The sequence below is a fragment of the Gopherus flavomarginatus genome, chromosome 18 (assembly GCF_025201925.1).
Source record: "Gopherus flavomarginatus isolate rGopFla2 chromosome 18, rGopFla2.mat.asm, whole genome shotgun sequence".
In the NCBI taxonomy this organism is placed as follows: domain Eukaryota; kingdom Metazoa; phylum Chordata; order Testudines; family Testudinidae; genus Gopherus; species Gopherus flavomarginatus.
In genome coordinates this window covers 17826665-17838435 of record NC_066634.1, presented here as the reverse complement: position 1 = coordinate 17838435, position 11771 = coordinate 17826665, and the positions used below count along the sequence as shown (strand labels likewise).

Sequence of the window (11771 nt, the reverse complement as noted above, 5' to 3'; positions counted from 1 at the left end):
GAATACCAATATAGGTTAAGAAAAAAGCATTAAAAACATTAAAAACTAGGTTTAAAAGGGGAATTTCCTAAAGCAAAACCTGTTTAGTAAGCACACAGCCAAAAACTATAAAGGGGTACTAAGAAAAAAGCATTTAAAATGATTAAAAACTAGGTTTAAAAGAGAATTTACAAAGGCAGAACCTGTTTGGTAAGCACAGGGTAAAAAAGTGAATAAAAAAGCATTGAAACTATTCAATGCCAGTGTAGATTTAAAAAAAAAAAAGAGCCCCTTTGCAAAGGGCAAAGATAGACAGCACATGGTTGAGTCAGAGAGAGAGAGAATTTTTACCTTTCCAGGCTTTCTGTAGAATGAGGCAACTTTTCTGGTTCAGACACTCTCAGACTTGTTATCGCCACATTTGGATCGGCCCAATCAGAGGTGGTTTTATAACAGCATCATAGAATTTATTTTCCTGAACCAATCCTAGAGTCCCAAGATTTTAAACAAGAGCCAACCCCCTTTTTCACCCCACCCCCTTTCCACTTTTCTCTCTCCCCCCTTCCTTTTAACTGTTTTATTCTTATCTAAAGAAACAGATCCCCCAGCATTTTTCTGCCATGTAGCCCTTTTACAGGGTTATTTTAATAAAAGTTAAATCCATAAGCTTTTAGTAACAGACCATTTTTTAAAGCTTTTCCCCTAGGTTTTAAACTAACAGGGGTTTTTTTTTAGTAAAAACTATGTGAAGCTGCAGCAAAGCTCCTGTTAGCAAAGCAGCCTCTGTGAGTCAGTGGATCAGAGAGAAGGAGTTTGCTTCTTTACCTGCTTTTTAACAAACACAGGCTAAAGTTACCTTAAGTTTTGCAAAGGGATAATGACTCGAAAAGACAAACCTAAAACACAACCCTTTTGTATGTGTTGTAATAAAAAAAGAGCAGGCAGAAGCACCCCAGACCCAAACCCACAAAACCCTTACTAAAAAAAGTTTCCCCTCCAGGTTTTTAGTGAAAACCAAGCAGCCTGAAGACACATTTCTTTATTTAACCTCCTTGGCATAAGTGTTTCAATGAAAAAGAGCAGGCAGAGGGATTTTTATGAAAGTTAAAACCATAAGCTTTTAGTAACAAGCCATTTTTAAAAGTTTTCCCCTAGGTTTTAAACTAACGGGTTATGTTTTAGTAAAAACAACGTGAAGCTTCAGCATAGCACCTGTTAGCAAAGCAGCCTCTGTGAGTCAGTGGATCAGAGATAAGAAGGCTGCTTCTTTTTCAAACTTTTTAACAAACACAAGTTAAAATTACATTGAGTTTTGCAAAGGGATAATGACTTAAAAAGACAAACCTAAAACACATCCCTTTTATATATGTTGTAATAAAAAAATTATGCAGAAGCACCCTAGGTTTAAAGCCCCAGGTTTTTAGTAACAGACAGTTTATAGTCCCCTTATTTTGTAAACCAGTGGATTAGAGAAAAGAAGAAAGTTACTTCTCTCCTCAATTTTTAACAGAGAGGTGAAAGGCTTTTAAGGGAATAAACACTTGAAAAGACATGCCTCAATGAAGACACATTTCTTTATTTACCCCCCTTGACATAAGTGTTTCAATAAAAAAGAGCAGGCAGAAGCACCCCAGGTTTTCAATAACAAACAGTTTAGAAACCCCTGATTTTGTAAACCAGTGGATTAGAAAGACAAAGAAGCAAAGTGCCTGTTAGCAAAGCAGCCTCTGTGAGTTAGTGGATCAGAGATAAGAAGGCTGCTTCTGACCCAAACTTTTTAACAAACACAAGTTAAAGTTACATTACGTTTTGCAAAGGGATAATGACTTAAAAAGACAAACCTAAACCACATCCCTTTTGTATGTGTTGTAATAAAAAAAAGAGCAGGCAGAAGCATCCTGGGCTTAAAACCCCAGGTTTTTAGTAACAGACGGCTTATATACCCCTTATTTTGTAAACCAGTGGATCAGAGAAAAGAAAATCCCTCTTAAATCATACCATCTTCCACTTCGACTGTACCTTTTCATTTTCCACCCCAAGGCCCTCTGCACTAGGACTTAATCATAGCCCCTCTGATTTCAACAATGTCTCAGGTCTCTCGTCTACTGTTTCATATTATTTAATGCTGTACATCCCCTAGGGTTACAGTTTGCATAAAAGTGTTTTATAAAAACAAAGTAAAATATATTCTCTAGGGCCTTAGACAATGTAATAATCAACAATATTGTAACTATTGCTTTGCAGTCCTTGCTACAATGTATCTTTTAGCTTGTTTTTAATATTTCTGATAGGCCTTAAAATGGGGGGAGATAATACTTCATAAAGCGGAAAAGTGCTTTCAAACAATAAACGCTTGCCCATGCTGAAGCATAACAACTTACACAGACAGGCTGCCTACAAAACTGTTTCACTAAAAGAGTTATCAACATGCCCCTAAAACTCAGGACAGCTTTCTTACCCTCATGGCCTGATCTCTGTGGCTCTGGCTTTTTTAAAAAAATGTTTGTCCTTGGTTTAGATTTTAAAAAACAGTTAAAAAAAGGGGAAGGGGGGGAAGAGAGACAGTGTGTGTGTGTGTGTGTGTGTGTGTGTGTAGAACGGGGGTGAGGAAGGCTGCATATCTCAGGTAAAACTTTAAAAAGCAATCTTGGGTTGTGTTGTTTTTTTTTCAATTAAAACAGATATGTAAACTCCCCTCAATTGCCAGTTTTCATATTTGTACCCAGTTGTTGTTTTGGTACTTTCAAAACATTATTTTTAAAAGAACAGACTAGCATCTTAAGCCTTTTTAGTTCACTGAACTTCTGCAAAATATCCCTAAGAGGGACTTTGTTTTGTTACAGCTCAGGCAATACTGCTTTTTCATAATAAACTTTACAAAAACATAATGCTTCAAATATATGAGAAGGAAAATAAACTTCTCTCTAATCCACTGGATTACAAAATAAGAGGGATATAAACTAGCTGTTACTAAGGTTCTGTGGTTTTTACTCTGGTGTGTTTTCTGCATGCCCTCTTTTTAATTAAAACACGCATGTAAAAATGTTAAATAAAGGACTCTGTCTTTATATAGACTTGTCTTTTAAAGTGCTTATTCCTCTACAAAACGTAATAAAACTTTCACTTGTATGTGTTAAAAAACAGGAAATAGAAGCAGCCTTCTTATCTCTGATCTACTGGGTTACAGAGGCTGTTTTTGCTGACTGCTGCTCTGCTGCAAAAGCCTGCTGTCCTTACTAAAAAATGACCAGTGCTAGCCTAAACCTAGGGGAAAACTTTTATAAACAGGCTTTCTGTGTTTTTAAACCTGGGTTGGTTGTTTCTGAGGACTTGCATGTTATTGAAACACCTATGCCTAAGGGGCTAAATGAAGGTTATGGGTCTTCAGGTAGGCTTGTCTTCTCAACTGTTTGTTCCCTCTGAGCCTTTCACCTCTCTTTGTTAAAAAGCAGGTAAAGAAGCAATCTTCTTCTCTCTGATCCAATTGTTGGTGTCACTAGGCATAAATCTAGGCCTCAGTGAACCAAAGCTCCTCCATGTTGAACTCTACTTGATCTAGAAAGCTAGCAGCTGTGAAATTAAATGTGTAACAGTAAGTTATCAGTTGCAGCACAGCTAAAACCGCTCTAAAGCAGTGGTGATAAGGCCTGTGCACCTTTAGCAGAAGGACAAGATAACTTGCAGAAGGAAAACTTATTAACGAGCTGCCAAGGCCAAGATTACTTAATGCACCCGCGCTTATGTAACTGCTACAGGGGGAGGAAGGAGGAGGAGGAGAGGCGGGGGAAGAAAGAGAAAAAAAAGCTTATAAAAAGGGAAAAGCCGCTTGTGTAGTGGTGCATGTTTTGAGGCGTTCGTCTCCTTGCACGGCTTTGAGATCTCAAATAAACTTTGCTTGCTTCTCCACCCTGGTGTGTGTTCATTGGCGCTTCGCACTTTGGGCAATGAACCACTGTTGCTTGCCTCGGGCACCCTCTGTGCCTGCAACACAATGGTTAACAAACTAAGGGGTATATAAACCGTCTGTTACTAAAAATCGGGAGTTTTAAATCTGGGGTGCTTCTGCCTGCTCTTTTACATTTTAATGAAACACTTATGCCGAGGGGGCTAAATAAAAAAAAGTGTCTTCAGGTAGCCTGTTTTTCAAAGGGGTCTTCTTTTCTAATCCACTACCTTCAAAAGGCTATTTCAAGTGGTTCACACTAAAAACCTTGCTGGGGGGGGACTTTTTCTTAGTAAGGGTTTTGTGGGTTTAGGTCTGGGATGCTTCAGCATGCTCTTTTTTTAATTGAAACACCCCTATAAATAAAGAAATGTGTCTTCAGGTAGGTTTGTTATTTCATGTGTTTATTTAATACGTTAAGAAGAGGGGGTTTTAGACATTACTTCAAAAAACACGTTTTGAAATGGTTTATAGCATGTGTTGTTCAGCTTTTGTTACAGGGTCCTAGTTGTTTAGATAAGAGCAGGGCAGGGCTTTGCTGCAGCTTCACAGTTTTTACTAAAAAATAAGCAGTGCTAGTCTAAAACCTAGGGGGAAAACCTTTTTTTTTGTCACTATACATTACTTTTATAACCCTAGACTGTTTGTGCATGCTCCTTTTTTATTCAAACACCTATACCAAAGGACTGTGTCTTCACTGCTCTTTTTTTATTACAACACATACAAAAGGGTTGTGTTTTAGGTTTGTCTTTTCGAGTCATTATCCCTTTGCAAAACTTCATGTAACTTTATCTTGTATTTGTTAAAAAGTTTGGGTCAGAAGCATCCTTCTCTGTGATCCACTGACTCATAGACGGTGTTTTTGCTGACAGCTGCTTTTCTGCAGCTTCACATTGTTTTTACTAAAAAATGCCCATTGCTAGCCTAAAACCCAGGGGAAAACTTTCATAAACAGGTTTTCTGTGTTTTTAAACCTGGCTTGTTTCTGTGAACTTACATGTTATTGAAACACCTATGCCTAAGGGGCTAAATGAAGGTAATGGGTCTTCAGGTAGGCTTGTCTTTTCAAGTGTTTTATTCCTTTACAAGCTTTTCACCTCTGTTTGTTAAAAAGCAGGGAAAAAAACAAACTTCTTCTCTCTGATCCACTGGTTAACAAAATAAGGGGTATATAAACCGTCTGTTACTAAAAACCTGGGGTTTTAAGCCCAGGATGCTTCTGCCTGCTCTTTTTTTTATTACAACACATACAAAAGGGATGTGGTTTAGGTTTGTCTTTTTAAGTCATTATCCCTTTGCAAAACGTAATGTAACTTTAACTTGTGTTTGTTAAAAAGTTTGGGTCAGAAGCAGCCTTCTTATCTCTGATCCACTAACTCACAGAGGCTACTTTGCTAATAGGCACTTTGCTTCTTTGTCTTTCTAATCCACTGGTTTACAAAATCAGGGATTTCTGAACTGTTTGTTACTAAAAACCTGGCGTGCTTCTGCCTGCTCTTTTTTATTGAAACACTTATGTCAAGGGGGGTAAATAAAGAAATGTGTCTTCATTGAGGCATGTCTTTTCAAGTGTTTATTCCCTTAAAAGCCTTTCACCTATCTTTGTTAAAAATTGAGGAGAGAAGCAACTTTCTTGTTTTCTCTAATCCACTGGTTTACAAAATAAGGGGACTATAAACTGTCTGTTACTAAAAACCTGGGGCTTTAAACCTAGGGTGCTTCTGCATAATTTTTTATTACAACACATATAAAAGGGATGTGTTTTAGGTTTGTCTTTTTAAGTCATTATTCCTTTGCAAAACTCAATGTAATTTTAACTTGTGTTTGTTAAAAAGTTTGAAAAAGAAGCAGCCTTCTTATCTCTGATCCACTGACTCACAGAGGCTGCTTTGCTAACAGGCGCTTTGCTGAAGCTTCACGTTGTTTTTACTAAAAAATAACCCTTTAGTTTAAAACCTGGCAGAAAACTTTTAAAAATTGCTTGTTACTAAAAGCTTATGGTTTTAACTTTCATAAAAATCCCTCTGCCTGCTCTTTTTCATTGAAACACTTATGCCAAGGAGGTTAAATAAAGAAATGTGTCTTCAGGCTGCTTGGTTTTCACTAAAAACCTGGAGGGGAAACTTTTTTTAGTAAGGGTTTTGTGGGTTTGGGTCTGGGGTGCTTCTGCCTGCTCTTTTTTTATTACAACGCATACAAAAGGGTTGTGTTTTAGGTTTGTCTTTTTGAGTCATTATCCCTTTGCAAAACTTAAGGTAACTTTAGCCTGTGTTTGTTAAAAAGCAGGTAAGGAAGCAAACTCCTTCTCTCTGATCCACTGACTCACAGAGGCTGCTTTGCTAACAGGAGCTTTGCTGCAGCTTCACATAGTTTTTACTAAAAAAATAACCCCTGTTAGTTTAAAACCTAGGGGAAAAGCTTTAAAAAATGGTGTGTTACTAAAAGCGTATGGATTTAACTTTTATTAAAAAAAACCCTGTAAAAGGGCTACATGGCAGAAAAACACTGGGGGGTCTGTTTCTTTAGATAAGAATAAAACAGTTAAAAGGAAGGGGGAAGAGAGAAAAGAGGCAAGGGAGTGGGGGGAAGAAGGGGGTTGGCTCTTGTTTAAAATCTTGGGACTCTAGGATTGGTTCAGGAAAATGAATTCTATGACGCTGTTGTAAAACCACCTCTGACTGGGCTGATCCAAAGGCAGCGATAACAAGTCTGAGAGGGTCTGAGCCAGAAAAGTTGCCTCATTCTACAGAAAGCCTGCAAAGGTAAAAATTCTCTCTCTCTCATTCTCTTTCTCTCTCTCTCTCTCTCTTTGACTCAACCGTGTGCTGTCTATCTTTGCCCTTTTCAAAGGGGGCTGTCATAAACAGATAGGTAAGGGTTAATGTCTCTTTTACCTGTAAAAGGTTAAGAAGCTCAGTAAACCTGGCTGACACCTGACCAGAGGACCAATCGGGGGACAAGATACTTTCAAATCTTGGTGGAGGGAAGTCTTAGTTTGTGCTGTTTGTTTTGTTCATTGTTCACTCTTGGGGCTAAGAGGGACCAGACATGCACCCAGCTTTTCTCCAATCTTTCTAAATCAGTCTCTCAGGTTTCAAAATAGTAAGTACTAGCTAGAAAAGGTGGATTAGTCTTATGTTCGTTTTCTTAACTTGTAAATGTGTATTTTACTGGAAGGATTTTTACCTCTCTTTGCTGTAACTTTGAATCACAGGCTGGGGAGGGGAGGAAGACCCTCTAGTCTATATGAATCTGAATACCCTGTAAGCATTTACCATCTTGATTTTACAGAAATAATTTTTACTTTTTCTTACTTTAATTAAAAGCTTTCTTTTTTTAAGAACCTAATTATTTTTTTTCTTAAGTTAAGATCCAAGGGATTAGGTCTAAACTCACCAGGGATTGGTGGGGGGAAAGGGGGAGGGGAAGGTGAATTCCTCTTTGTTTTAAGATCCAAGGAGTTTGGATCAATGTAGCCTCTCAGGGTAACCCAGAGAGGGGAAAGTCTGGGAGGAGAAATGAGGGGGAGATGGTTTATTTCTCCTTGTTTTAAAACCCAAGGGGTTTGGGTCTTGGGTTACCCAGGGAAGACTTTGGGGGACCAGGAAGTGTGCCAAACACTATATTTTTGGCTGGTGGCAGGGTTATCAGATTTAAGCTAGGAATTAAGCTTAGAAGGGTCCATGCAGATCCCCACTTTTGGATGCTAAGGTTCGAAGTGGGGAAAAAAACCTTGACAGGGGCTCTCTTTTTTTTTTAATCTACACTGGTATTGAATAGTTTCAGTGCTTTTTTATTCACTTTTTTACCCTGTGCTTACCAAAAAGGTTCTGCCTTTGTAAATTCTCTTTTTAAACCTAGTTTTTAATCATTTTAAATGCTTTTTTCTTAGTACCCCTTTATGGTTTTGGACCCTGTGCTTACAAAACAGGTTTTGCTTTAGTAAATTCCCCTTTTAAACCTAGTTTTTAATGCTTTTTTCTTAAGCTATATTGGTATTCAATAGTTTCAATGCCTTATTATTCACCTTTTTTACCCTGGGCCTCCCAAACAGGTTTTGCCTTTCCCTTTTTCAACCTAGTTTTCAATATTATTTAACTTTTTTCTTAAACTAGCCCTTCAAAAACAAATATTTCCTTTTTTTAAAGTTCTATCTTTCTATTCTTTCATAACCAGCCTCTTTTCTTCAATAACTTACCTCTCTTCTTTCAAATTTCCTTTTTTCCTCTAAACCTTACTCAAACTTTCTTTTTTCCTCTTAACACTCTCTCACACTCTTTTTTCAACCTTTTTCTCTCCATGTACCCAAGCACAAACATACACAACACTTCCCCTGTCAAACACATACACACACACATTTTTTCAAAATGGACAAGGGCGCCACACTTTTGTGCCAATGGAAACAGGGGGTGGGAAGGCAGGACATAAGCCCTAGAAGGGGTGTGGAAATCTGTCAAAACTGCATGGTGATGAATATTATCAAGTCTATTACTACTAACCTGTGATAGTGTTTAAAACTTTAAAAGGGATTAATTCTTTCTTTTCTTCTGGAAACATAAAGGTTGGTTTATATCTTAATACCTAAATTGGTAATAGTCTGTACTTGTTGTTGATAAGCAGTAAACTTACCTATGAAAAGGAAGATGCAACCTTAGTATCCTTACAATACTAAATTCACTCATTTACCAATTAGATAAACTTAATACAACGGGGATATGAATAAACTGTCTCAATTGAGTAATACCTCTGGTATAGATGAAGCTGTGAGACCACTAACAGGACCTTCTTGTAGAACTGGACATTTCACAGGGTTCTGTGAATCCTAATCCTTTTTCATGACTATTGCTTGTACCTTTACTTTAATATATTTATTAATAACTTTTCCACTATCCAATGACTTAATTTGGATACAAGCTTCATATTCTCCTTTATTTTCATTATTTAGGTTACATATGACCAATGCTCCATTTTTCTACTGAGCTTTGACATTTGGTTTTGTTTTTCCATAATCTGTATGGGATTCAATTCCTTTTTGGTGAAGATTTACCTTCCCTTGTAATATGATTTATATCCTCCCACCCGGATTCCTTAATTAAGGGAGGTTTTTTTTTTTCCAATTTACAAAATACATTTGCTCATTTGCTTTTATGCTATATTTAAGAACAAGTTTCTTACCTGCATGCAGGGGTGTAATCAGGAAGGCCAAAACACAACTGGAGTTGCAGCTAGCAAGGAATGTGAAGGGTAATAAGAAGGGTTTCTATAGGTATGTTAGCAACAGAGAAAAAGGTCAGGGAACACGTGGGACCCTTTATGAATGGGGGAGGCAAAATAGTGACAGACAATGTGGAAAAAGCTAATGTACTCAATGCTTTTTTTTGCCTTGGTCTTCACAGACCAGGGGAGCTCCCAGACTGCTACTCTGGGCAGCACAGTATGGGGAGGAGGAGAGCAACCCTCAATGGTGAAAGAACAGGTTAAGGACTATTTAGAAAAGCTGGACATGCACAAGTCCATGGGGCCAGATCTAATACATCAGAGGATGCTGAAGGAGTTGGCTGATGTGACTGCAGAGCCATTGGCCATTTTCTTTGAAAATCTGTGGCGATTGGGGGAGGTCCTGGATGATTGGAAAAAAGGCAAATATAGTGCCCATCTTTTAAAAAGGGAAGAAGGAGAACCCAGGGAACTACAGCATCACCTCAGTCCCTGGAAAAATCATGGATCAGGTCCTCAAGGAATCCATTTTGAAGCAGTTGGAAGAGAGGAAGGTGATCAGGAACAGTCAATATGGATTCACCAAGGGCAAGTCATGCCTGACCAACCTGATTACCTTCTATGATGAGATAACTGGCTCTGTGGATATGGGGAAAGCAGTGGATGTGATATATCTTGACTTTAGCAAAGCTTTTGATACAATCTCCCACAATATTCTTGCCAATAAGTTAAAAAGGTATGGGCTCGATGAATGCACTATAAGATGTTTAGAAAGATGGTTAGATTATCAGGCTCAGTGGGTAGTGATCAATGGCTTGATGTCTAGTTGGTAGCTAATATCAAGTAGAGTGCCAAAGAGGTTGGTCCTGGGGCTGGTTTTGTTTGACATTATTAATGGTCTGGATGATGGGATAGATTACACCCTCAGCAAGTTTGCAGATGACACTAAGCTGGGGGGAGAGGTAGATACACTGGAGGGTAGGGATAGGGTCCAGAGTGACCTAGACAAACTGGAAGATTGGGCCAAAAGAAATCTGATGAGGTTCAACAAGAACAAGTCCAGAGTCCTGCACTTAGGATGGAAGAATCCCAGGCATTGCTACATGCTGGGGACCGAGTGGCTAAGCGGCAGTTCTGCAGACAAGAACCTGGGGATTACAGTGGATGAGAAGCTGGATTAAGTTAGCAGTGTGCCCTTGTTACCAAGAAGGTTAATGGCATATTGGGCTGCATTAATTGGAGCATTGCCAGCAGATCGAAGGAAGTGATTATTCCCCTCTATTCGGCACTGGTGAGGCCACATCTGGAGCATTGTATCCAGTTTTGGTCCCCTCACTACAGAAAGGATGTGAACAAATTGGAGAGAGTCCAGCAGAGGGCAACAAAAATGATCAGAGGGCTGAGGCACATGACTTATGAGGAGAGGCAGAGGCAACTGGGCTTAGACGAGTGAGGGGGAACTTGATAGCAGCCTTCAGCTACCTGAAGGAGGGTTTCAAAGAGGATGGAGTTCAGCTGTTCTCAGTGGTGGCAGCAGATGACAGAACAAGGAGCAATGATTTCAAGTTGCAGTGGGGGAGGCAGGGATGGCGCTTCCAATTAGGCGACCTAGGCAATCGCCTAGGGCGCCAGGATTATTGGGGGGTAGCATTTTGCCAGGGGGGTGGCAGGCGGCTCCGGTTGATCTGCCGTAGGCGTTCCTGTGGACGGTCCTCTGGTCCTGCGGCTCTGGTGGACCTTCTGCAGGCATGCCTGCGGCAGCTCCACCAGAGCCATGGGACCAGCAGACCCTCTGCAGGAACGCCTGCGGCAGGTCCACCGGAGCCGCGGGACCAGCGTGCGGGGCGGCGAAATGGCCGCGCACCTAGGGCGCCAAAAACACTAGCACCAGTCCTGGGGGAAGGTTTAGGCTGGATATTAGGAAACACTATTTCACTAGGAGGGTGGTGAAGCACTGGAATGGGTTACCTAGGGAGGTGGTGGAATCTCTATTCTTAGAGGTTTTTAGGGCCTGATTTGACAAAGCCCTGGGTGGGATGATTTAGTTGGTGTTGTTCCTTCTTTGAGCAGGGGGTTGGACTAGATGACCTCCTGAGGTCTCTTCCAACCCTAACCTATGATTCTATTACCCTTTTAACCTTTTGATAAAATTTGTTATGAGTGATTGGAAGAAATATTTGACCAATTTTTTTTTTAATAATGCACGTATCTTCCTTTAAGATTTTTTTTTTGGGGTGTGTGGGGGGGAACTTTCAGTAGAATATCTTTCCACAATACAAATTTTCACTTATCCTTCAATACTAGATGTAATCCCAGTCTATACAAACCTGATGTATGACTCTGCTCCATATGTATTTTCAAAGTTGTACTATTAATCCATGTTGAAAACAGTGTTTTATCCCATGACTTAGTTATAAATTGTCCTTGTGCTGGTTGATAATTCCATTCAAAGAAAATTTCAGTTGAAGAGCGTTCATCTTTCAATCCTTCATGTGATTTTATTTGTTCTTGTGCCCAGATCATTGTTATCTTTGGATCTTGAGACTCAATTGGCAAGTTTGAGTTCAGTTCCAACATAAAATCCTGATTTGTCTTGACTATTCTTGTTTCTTGTTGTACTGGAACTGTCTGT

General features: G+C 39.3%; 1 long non-coding RNA gene across 1 annotated transcript; it reads left to right on the top strand.

Annotated features, from left to right (window-relative positions):
- Positions 1–3299: 3299 nt before the first annotated feature.
- On the top strand, positions 3300–11736 carry LOC127036740 (uncharacterized). Its single transcript, XR_007770216.1, has 2 exons — positions 3300–3367; positions 6550–11736. It is a non-coding gene; the product is annotated as an uncharacterized LOC127036740 (long non-coding RNA).
- The last annotated feature ends 35 nt before the right edge of the window (positions 11737–11771 follow it).